This window comes from Heterodontus francisci, chromosome 18 (genome assembly GCF_036365525.1).
Source record: "Heterodontus francisci isolate sHetFra1 chromosome 18, sHetFra1.hap1, whole genome shotgun sequence".
NCBI classification, from domain to species: domain Eukaryota; kingdom Metazoa; phylum Chordata; class Chondrichthyes; order Heterodontiformes; family Heterodontidae; genus Heterodontus; species Heterodontus francisci.
In genome coordinates, this window is record NC_090388.1 from 7,676,542 (window position 1) to 7,685,815 (window position 9,274).

Below are 9,274 nucleotides of genomic sequence, written 5' to 3' on the forward strand. Positions count from 1 at the left end.
CCTCCAATATTGGTCATTCACTGTGGGATCTTGCTGTGTGCAAGTCAGCTGCTGCATTTGTAATGTATGCACTTTAAAAGGTCATTATGTTAAATGTAAACCTCTTTGGGACATGAATAACACTCAAGAAGACCAGTGCCATCCAAGATAGAGCAGCTGACTTGATTGGTGCCTCTGTCACACAATATCCACTCTCTCCACCACCAGTGTACCATTGTTGCAGTGTGCACTATCTATAGGATGCACTGCAGCAATTCACCAAAGTTATTGTGGCAGCACCTTCCAAACCCAGTGATCTCTAACACTCAGAAGGTTGAGAGGTGCGATGCTGTGGAGACACCGTTGCCTACAAGTTTCCCTCCAAGTGACACACCATCCTGACTCAGACATATATCGATCATTCCTTCATCATCCCTGGGTCAAAATCCTGGAACTCCCTACCTAACAGCACTGTGGGAACACCTTCACTACAAGGACTTCAGAGGTTCAAGAAGAAGGCCCACCACCACCTTCTCAAGGGAAAACTCAAGGGCAATAAATGCTAATCTTGCCAGTGACACTCACTTCCCAAGAATGAATGAAAAGAGATTGCAACACCTGTCCTTTTACTTCCTCCCTTCCTACCCTCCATGGTCCCAAACATGCATTCCAGGTGAAACAGTGATTTGCTTGTACTTCTTTCAATTTACTGTATTCGCTGCTCATGAAGCAGTCTCCTCTACACTGGGGAGACCAAACGCAGATTGGGTGACTGCTTTGCAGGACATCTCTGTTCAGTCTACCAGCTTAATCCTGAGCTTCCGGTCGTCTGTCATTTTAATTCTCTGCTCTGCTCCCATTCTGACCTCTCTGTCCTTGGCTCCCAAACTGTTCCCATGATGATCAACATAAGCTCCAGGAACAGCATCTCATCTTTCAATTCGGCACTTCCGGACTCAACACTGAATTCAACAATTTCAGATCATAACCTAAAGCAAAATACTACGGATGCTGGAAACCTGAAATAAAAGCAGAAAGTGCTGGAAATACTCAGCAGGTCGGGCAGCATCTGTGGAAAGAGAAGCAGTGTTAACATTTCAGGTCTGTGTTGTGATGAAAGGTCACTGACCTGAAATGTTAAATCTGCTTCTCTGTCCACAGATGCTGCCAGACATTCAGATCATAACCTGTTGTTAATGATTCTGCTTTTCCCAGTTACAGCTCCTCTAGACCCCTCTTCTTTCTTTACTTGTCCCATTACCAACTCCTTTCGTCTTGCACCATCACCCCTTTTGTCATTTAATCTCTCCTGCCTTCTACCCTATCAGAGTTTCCCTTTTGTTCTTCCCTCCTCCCTTCAATCCACCTCCCCGCCCCCTTTCCCTGCATCTGTAGTTGCTTAAAACCTGTTTCATCTCCAACTTTTTCAGTTCTATTGAAGGGTCATCGACCTGAAACGTTCACTCTGTCTCAGGAGCTGGACCTCCTGAGTAATTCCAGCACCATATCTAAAAGGGGTATGATAAGTTGTGTTATAGCAACACAACCTAAATGCTCATTTGTGTTGGAGACAGACTATCTGTGAGAGTTAAAAGTAGAAATTATTTTTGTGATGTTTTCATGCAAATACTTCGGGTGCTCACAACAAACTCCTGCCCGCTTGCTATCAATAGGGAGAGGAACCTGGTACGAGAACAGCAGTTATTTTTACCCTGAACAATTTTAACTGTATCAAATTTCTGTCCTTCTTTGTCGGAGGAAACTACCCTCAGTCAGTGAGTTTTGCTGTCGTTCAATTTATGACTACATTTAGAGTTTATTTTCATTTGTGTATTTTTCAATGCATATAGTGCATAAACAGAACAGCTACTGCAATTCCAAAAGCAATTGGAAAGGCTTTGAATCATTTCCCAGAAATATAATCTGCCGTTATGTAAATACAGGTTTTTTTTTAAGTTTGTAAAATTATAGGCGTGCATTAGATTTTATTTTTATGGGTCACTAAGGTATGTACTATGGAGCCTCTGAAACTGAGTGTAACGCTGAGCCCACGTTCCCATTCATTTGCCTATATCACGGGGAGGGTATGGATTTTGCGGTTGTATATGAGCGTTTCCTGGTGTTCTCATTCAGGATTTACCTATCGGGGAGACAATGGGGCTGATAAGAGCCTTCTCCAAGCTAACAAACCCATCGCATTTGAACAGAGTAAACATGGGTAAACAGCGAATGAAAAATATAAGCACAAACAGTAGTGCACTCCCTAGTCTCTATGGGTTGGACTGACAGATACCAGGGGCAGTGTATGACTCGGGGATCGCGGTTTGGGTGTTCCAGCCCATCACAGTTTGATTGAAGGGCTGGTCATGCTTTCGAATCTGGGTTAATATTGGGTTAAACCAGTTCTGATGAAGGGTCACTGACCTGAAACGTTAACTCTGCTTCTCTCTCCACAGATGCTGCCAGACCTGCTGAGTATTTCCAGCATTTCTTGTTTTTATTTCAGATTTCCAGCATCTGCAGTATTTTGCTTTTATTTCTGGGTTAATATTGTGTTGACCAAGAGAAATAGCAGACTAACCACAGGTGTGGTTAAAGTAAGATAGAAAGAACTTGCATTTATATATGACCCTTCACAACCTCAGGACATCCCAAAGCACCTTACAGCCTATGAAGTACTTTTGAAGTGTAGTCACTGTTGTAGGAAACGCAGCAACCAATTTGTGCACAGCAAGTTCCCACAAACAGCAATATAATGATCAGATAATCTGTCTTTGTGATATAGATTGAGGGATGAATATTGGCCAGGACACTGGGGAGAACTGCCCATACCCTTCTTCATAATGGTGGCGTGGGATCTTCTACATCCACCTGAGATAGCGGAAGGTACCTCGGTTTAAGATTTCATCTGCACACAATAATATTAGTAGAAAACGTCTTGCACACAATCAAGGGAAATCTTCCTCACTTGTATATTAACTGAACAAACATTCAGTAACCAAGGAAATAAAACACTCAATGCAAAGCCACTCACACACACCGCTCTCTGTCTCACCATTTTACCAACAAACAATAAAAAGATTAAAGCTCACACATGCCTTGAGAACATGAGTATTGGGATCACATGACCAACAACAGTGTCTATTACTCATTTTTTATTTACAAGACAGAAATGCAATTAGCCACATCTGGATTCCCAATTCACCACATGAGGCTAGTGGAGGATGTATTGAAGGACATTGCTTTTAATAGATGGTTCTGTTCACTGCAGTGTAGACTTTGTAACAAATACACCAGCATTTTTATTCAGTCACATTATAATTGATGTCACATTCTAGATTAGCATGATCATCGAGTGACTTTAACATTATAGGGAGAAATTGTAACAGCCAACAAAAAATCTAACCCTGCAGATGTTCAGAAACCACTGAACAGAGTGACGCAAGAGTCCAAATGGGAACATCGGACCAGAAGGAGGCCATTTACCCCTCGAGTTTATTCTGTCATTCAGTAAGATCATGGGCTGGATTTTATCTTGGTGAAGGGGGTCCTGGCGATGGGCAGGAAAGCAGTGGGGGGGGGAGGGTGAGACCGAATTCAACAGTGGGCAGGTAATTAACTGCCTGCCGTTGCCATCCCCTTTAAGGGACAAGATCCCGCCCCAAGAGCTGCCAACCAATCAAAGGGCTGGCAGGTCAACAGTACCAGCAGTGTCACTGGGAGCGGTGGCCACTGCTGGTACTGCAGGAGGCCCGGGACCAGCAGCAGCACTGGAGCAAAAACAAGAAATGCTGGAATCACTCAGCAGGTCTGGCAGCATCTGTGGAAAGAGAAGCAGAGTTAACGTTTCGGGTCAGTGACCCTTCTTCGGAACTGACAAATATTCGAAAAGTCACAGATTATAAGCAGCACTGGAGCCCTGGACTGCACATCAGTGGGAGAGGGTTTGCCGGGGTCAGTCAGGCAGGCCCCAGCGAGGGGTTGGGGGGATCGTTGTTGAGGGCAGAGGAGTGGCTGTGACACAGGGGCAGCCTTTGCCACTGGGAACCCTCCATGGGCCACAGGTTGCCCAAACAGGAGGCCACCCCCCACAACCACAAGGAGGCCGCCTGGTGTTACTGTGCAGCCTTCCCATGTGGTAGAGGGCCCCGCCGCTGGTTAATTTCCAGCAGTGGCAGGAAGAGGCTTAAGGGCCTCAATTAGCCTCTGTGCAGGACGGCCATCCTCAGCCTTCCCCACCCTGGACAAAATTGAATGGCATCAGGAATATGACGGGCAGTCCAACACTGCCCCCACCCCACCATCGACCTTCCCCTGCTATTTTATGGGATCCCTGCTGCCCTGCCCGTCCCTAGACAGCTGATAAAATTCAGCCCAATGGCTGATCTGTGACCTAACTCCACATACCTGCCTTTGCCCCATATCCCTCAATACCTTTGGCTAACAAAAATCTGTCAATCTCAGATTTAAAGTTAACAATTGATCCAGCATCAGTTGCCACTTGCAGAAAAAAGTTCCAAACTTGTACCAACCTTGGCTTGTAGAAATGTTTCCTAGTTACGGTCCTGAAAGGTCTGGCTCTAATTTTCAGACAATGCCCCCCCCCCACCCCCCCCCCCCCCCCATCCTAGATTCCCCAATCAGCAGAAATAGTTTCTCTCTATCTACCCTACCTGTTCCCCTCAATATCTTGAAAACTTTGATGAAATCACCCTTAACCTTCTAAATTCCAGGAATACATAACCTACTTTGTGTAATCTGTCCTCATAATCTAACCATTGAATCCAGGTTTAATTCTGGTAAATCTACACCACACTCCGTCCAAGGCCAATAGATCCTTCCTAAGGTGTGATGCCCAGAATTACTCCCAGTAACTCCACGTTTGTTTAGCTGAAGCATGACTGCTACCCCCTTGTATTCTAGTCCTCTGGATATAAAGGCCAGCATTCCATTAGCCTTTCTGATTATTTTTTGTCCGTCAATGACATTTTAATGATCTGTGTACCTGGATCCCCAAGTCTCTTTGGACCTCCACTGTTTCAAGCCTTTCACCATTTAGAAAGGTCCCTGTTCTATCCTTTCAGGTACAAGTACAATAAAGAAAGGAAGAACTTGTATTGACATTTATTTATTTAGAGATACAGCACCGAAACAGGCCCTTCAGCCCACCGAGTCTGTGCCGACCAACAACCACCCATTTATACTAACTCTACAGTAATCCCATATTCCCTACCACCTACCTACACTAGGGTCAATTTACAACGGCCAATTTACCTATCAACCTGCAAGTCTTTGGCGGTGGGAGGAAACCGGAGCACCCGGCGAAAACCCACGCGGTCACAGGGAGAACTTGCAAACTCCGCACAGGCAGTACCCAGAATCGAACCTGGGTCCCTGGAGCTGTGAGGCTGCAGTGCTAACCACTGCGCCACTGTGCCACCCAATGGGCTGAATTTTGACCTTCCAAAATGCTTACAGCAGGGGAGACCGGCAGCGCATCAGGAACCCGAAATTCGAGCAGCACATTTGTCAGTGGCAGTGGCATTTTAATGAAACCACGGCATTTGCACCTGCCTTCTGGTTTTCCTGAGCAATTAGAGTGAGCAGACGTGATGATCCACAGTTCGCTGTGAAGCTTCAATATACAGGGACTCTACGAGGGTCAGAATGGAAGCATTCTACAAGAGTCAAGATGGAGCTAGCATCTTGACAGATGGAGTGTCAATGAGGGAAGGCTGCACCACAATTCTCAGATGTATCCCTGGACATCATGCTGATGGCTGTAAGGCCCATGGGGAGATTCTGGTCCCAGCAGATGGGAAGAAGAAACCTGCCTCAGAGAAGAATCAGACATGGCTGGAAGTAGCAGAGGAGGTCAACAATAGGAGTGTGATGCCTGACTCCTGGATAGAATGGTTCAAGAAGTTCAATGACTTGATCAGGGTAGGAAAGGTGATTGACATTCCACATTCAAGTACAAAACCTCCTCAGTCTGACTTCCCCAATCTTTTCCTGCACAGCACTCCTCAGACCAACACACCTTGCAGGTGAATGCATCCCTCTCTCTCGAGTCACTTCCTCACTTCTCCATCTGGCCAGCCACCACTGACACTCAGCCCCTTCTTGTTGCCATGCCACACCCATCCTTCACAGTGACCCTCCACAAATGTTCTCCTTCTATCCTCTCAAAGCATTCCATTTCTCACACTCTTTCTCTCCTTGCAGAAGAAGAGAGCATAGTACACCAAGCGGAGGCAGAGAACCCGGGTGTGGGGGGTGGGGGGTGGGGGGGGGGGGGGGGTGGTGGTCCTCCAGTCATTTCCACCCTGACTCGCTATGAAAGAGGAGGCCGTGGCGATCTGTAGAGTCTCAGCATGCCTGGTAATTGGCAATGGAGAGATGGGGGTCACTCACCTACATGGTGACATAGTTAAATCTCACTCAGCGTACAACACTCACTCACATATACTGGATGGCAGCAGCCATTGAAATATGGTGACCTGCACAATGATGAATTAGAACCTCTAACCTTGTCAGTTCTAATTCATGCCTTTCATCTCTCACAGGTCCTGCAAGCGTCCCTCAGGAGGTGGTGCCGGAGGAGGATGAAGACTCGTCAAAGGAGGTCACTCACTCTGAAGATACACCTCCACAGAACCCATGCGCACCCTCTACCAGTCCAGATACACACACCTCGGTGGGACTGTTAGGACTGTCACACAGTGTCTCATACATCACAGGTGAGCAGGAATAGGTGTTGGAGACAGGGTCAACTGTGGAGGGTTCCTGTCGGAGGGTGCAGAACCTTCTAAGCTCTGCTCAGCTGATGCAAATGCTGAGCCTTGGGGGTCATCAATGAAGAGAACAATTCTGGAGCAGCAGCAGAAAATGTGTGAGGTTCTGTCAGTATTTCCAGGGGCAACACACACCCTTGGAGAGAGATTGGAGGAGTCCATCTCTAACATGACTGCCATGATATCTTAGGCCTTCGTGCTGATGTCTACGTCCATGGAAAGACTGGCCTCCTGCATTGAGAATCAGTCACGGCAGGCAGCCTAGTGCATGCTGGCCTTCACCAATGGCCTGCACACTCACTCTGCCATCTTAACCAGGACGGAGACAAGCTTCACCTTGGCTGTTCAGCACCTCGCTGACATGCAGCAAAGTGCTCTCCATTGGCTAGTGGGGAAGTGTGGGTGGGCCATGAAAGGGCAGAAGGATAGAGGACACATAGAAGTGGGGTCTCTGGTCAAAATGTTCCCACTTCTCCTCCCTTGTCCCCCAAACCCACCCCCCCCCTCCCCCACCCCAGTCAGGACCCCACATGCTGCCTGCCCCTGCACAGGTACAGTTGGGGCAGTCTTTAGTGGAGTCTTCACGGGCTCCAAATCCCAGAGGGTGTCGACCATGAGCATCTGAGTAACCAGAGCAGGAAAACAAGAAGCCTGTCTCTAGCTCTGCTGAAGCCACTGAGGTTAGCACTACATAGGTGTAATAGGAAAATGATTTATAGTTGCACAAGGGAAATCACTGGGGTGTTTCACAATCTGCTGAAGTGTCAGTTTTCTGTTCAATAAACTTTATTTCAAAGCTGCATTGTCTCGGCCTCCCTATTGTTGCCTGTCTCCTGCCCAGTGACCTTCTGCCTTGAGGAAAATGGTATGACCAGAGTAAAGGATGAGCAATCAGTGTTTGTGAGAGGGACTTCTTTGTGCTGGGAACTTGGGACTGGGGGCACAGTGGGTTCAGAATTGTGGTGCCAGATGGCTGCCCTGCCTCAGATTAGCTGAAGCGGGTCTGAATGAGTCCATCCTGCCAGCTAAGTGAGCAGCTGCAGGTACCCTCGCCACATCAGGCTCCTCTTCCTCCTGCTCCTCCTGTTACTCTTCCTCTTCCTCTGAAGATGCAGAGTGGTCATCACCTTCCTCCTCCTGCAGATCCAGTCCTCTCTGCAGCGTAATGCTGTGCAATAATGTTGTGCAAGGCGCTGTAGACCACTATTATTCTGGACACCCTTATTGGTAAAGAGCACCCCCAAGTCTGCGCAGGCACCTGAAACACATCTTCAGCAACCCAATGGCTCGCTTTGTCACCACTCATGTGGCTTCTTTTTCACCTTTCCTGAACATCAGTGGTAGGGCTCCTCACTGGCGGTGTCAGCCATGTCCTTGTCTCCAAGCAGCCACCTGCTGACTCTGCTTGGAGTTGTGAACATCTGTGGGAGACTTTCCTGTTCCAGGATGAAGACATATTGACAGCTCCTTTTGTATCTTGCACAGACATGCATGATGACCTTTTGTTGGTTGCATAACAGCTGAAAATTAATGGAGTGGAATCCCCTTCGATTGACAAATACTGCTGCTTGATCTGAGAGTGATTGGCAGATGACACAAAACTTGAAAGTATTGTGAACTGTGAGTATAGGATAGTGATAGACTTCAAGAGGGCATAACAGGCTGGTGGAATGGGTGGGCACGTGGCAGATGAAATTTAATGCAGTGAAGTGCAAAGTGATACATTTTGGTAGGAAGAACAAGGAGAGGCAATATAAAATAAAGCATACAATTCTAAAGGGGGTGCAGGAGCAGATGGACCTGGGGGTATATGTGCACAAATCGGTGAAGATGGTAGGGCAGGTTGAGAAAGTGGTTAAAAAGGCATATGGGATCCAGGGCTTTATAAATAGAGGCATAGAGTACAAAAGCAAGGAAGTTATGATGAACGTTTATAAAACACTGGTTCAGTCTCAACTGGAGTATTGCATCCAATTCTGGACACCACACTTTAGGAAGGACGTGAAAGCATTGGAGAGGGTGCAGAAAAGATTTACGAGAATGGTTTCAGGGATGAGGGATTTCAATTACATGGATAGATTGGCAAAGCTGGGACTGTTCTCCTTAGAGAAAGGTTGAGAGGAGATTTGATCGAGGTGTTCAAAATCATGAGGATCTAAATAGTGTAGATTGGGAGAAATTGTTCCCATTGGTGGAAGGGTCGAGAACCAGAGAACGCCAACTTAAAGTGATTGGCAAAAGAATGGAAGGTGACATGAGGAAAAACTTTTTTACGCAGCGAGTGGTCCGGATCTGGAATGCACTGCCTGAGTGTGTGCTGGAGGCAGATTCAATGGAGGCTTCCAAAAGGGAATTGGATAATTACCCGAAGAGAAAAAAATTTGCAGGGCTACAGGGAAAGGGCAGGGGGATTGGGACTAGCTGAGTTTCCCCTCGCAGAAAGCTGGCACGAGCTTGATGGTTCAAATGGCCTCCTTCTGTGCTGTAACCGTTCTGTGATT